Raw genomic sequence first — 2,001 nt, 5'->3', positions numbered from 1 at the left:
ATGGCCTCCCTAGGCCCATGGAGGGACTCCATGGTGAAAGGGGAGTGAATGCCCGAAGTGGGCTTCTTTGCTCAGCTGATCTGAGCATTTGTGTCTATCCAGACCTGTGCTCTGTCCACATCCAATCCTCACTGTCCCTTCTATTTACTTCTGCCTGCCCTGCCCTCTTCAGGTCTCCAAGGGTACTGCACACATGTGGTGTACATACAGGTAGGCAACCATACACATACAGTAAGTGAATATTTTAAGATAAAAATTAAGGTAGGGATTAGACATCCCACCGCCTGATTCAAACTTGCAACAAGGCCGCAGTCATCAACACACGGCTGATACAAAGGGACAGACAGACAGACGGAGTAGAACTGAGTACTCATTAACACACCCACGTGGCCTTGACTATGCAGACAGAAGCCTAGAATTTCTAGGGAAAACCCACAGTGATGTCACCTGTTTCAGGACAGGCTAGCACGAAGTTGACCCTTAGCTCACATCACAGACAGGCAGGCACTCAGAACACACCAGAGACACAGGCTTGAGAACTGAACACAGGGCCCCAAACTATGAGACTCCTACAAGAAAGCACAGAGGCCTTTATCAGTTGAAGTTGGCTGTGACTTCATGGCCAGGACACTAAAAGCCCAGGTAACAGAAGAAGGGAGTTTGGGTAAACCAATGCAAGACATTCTCACAAATGTTCGCACCAGCAGCATCTTCAGGAGGCAAAGGTGGGGCATCTCAGGTATCTTCCCATAGGGAAATTCGAACAGAGGGGGGCATAGCCACACAACGGAATATCACTCAGCTGCAAAAAGGAGACACATGCTACAACGTGAACAAACCCAGAAGATAGTAGTTGTGCTCTGCCAACTACATGGGTCAGAGGACAGTGGATATTCTGTAAGGCCACTTCTCTGAGGGGTGGCACACAAGGACATTCATGGAGCTAGAGAGAGTGGCAGTCACCAAAAGTCAGGCAGAGAGACTGACTGCCCCCACGGGCTGGGAGGAGAGCGTGGTGGTCACCAGAGGCTGGAAGAGAGACTGACAGCTACCATGGCCTGGGAGGAGAGAGTGGAGGTAACCACAGGCTGGGAGGAGAGAGTGGAGGTCACCACAGGCTGGGAGGAGAGAGTGGAGGTCACCACAGGCTGGGAAGAGAGAGTGGAGGTCACCACAGGCTGGGAGGAGAGAGTGGAGGTCACCACAGGCTGGGAGGAGAGAGTGGAGGTTACCATGGGCTGGGACGAGAGGGGATGGGAAGCTGGTTAGTAGAAGTGGGGGCAAAGCTTCCTCTCAGTGCAATGAAAAGGTTCTGGACTAGGGATCGGTCCCAAGTGTCTCTGTGTCCTACCACCAGCCCCCCAAAAAATGAAACAGAAAACAAAGTTCACAGCCACAGTGAAGCTAAAGCGAGGCAAAATGGGGCCCTGTGGCCAGCAATGGAGATTGAGTCGGCAGACAGGAGGCACTGGTGGATATGAATATGTATCTTGTGATCATGGCGTCTCTAAGTGCTTGTGGGGTGCCTCATACAGGAGGTGGGGAGAGGAGGGAGAGGAGGAATTAGCTTCACTCTCTAACGTATTTGTTATTACATCAAACACAATATGCCACAGTGCAAATGTGGAGGGCAGGGGACAGCTTTGTGGGTTGTGCTCTCCCTCCACTTTTATGTGGGTCCCAGGGACCAGACTCAACCAACAGTTTGCTGGACACAGGCTCCCAAATCCACCTCTGTGCTGAGCAAGAGGATGGGACTGTTTTTGTTTGTTTGTTTTTGTTTTTTGTGGAGAGATCTTTGCTGGCAAGTGGGTTTAACTTGCCTGTAAGCCTGAGACCCGACCTAGTCAATTCTTGGGAACTATATAGTAAAGATGAAAACCAACTTCCTCAAGTTTGTCCTCTGACCTGGAAACATGTGCCATGTCATGTTCACTCACACTCACACTTCCCCCCAATCAATCAATCAATCTATCAATCAATTAATAAAATTGCTATAGA

This window comes from Microtus pennsylvanicus, chromosome 6 (assembly GCF_037038515.1).
Source record: "Microtus pennsylvanicus isolate mMicPen1 chromosome 6, mMicPen1.hap1, whole genome shotgun sequence".
Lineage (NCBI taxonomy): Eukaryota > Metazoa > Chordata > Mammalia > Rodentia > Cricetidae > Microtus > Microtus pennsylvanicus.
This window is presented reverse-complemented; position numbering follows the sequence as displayed.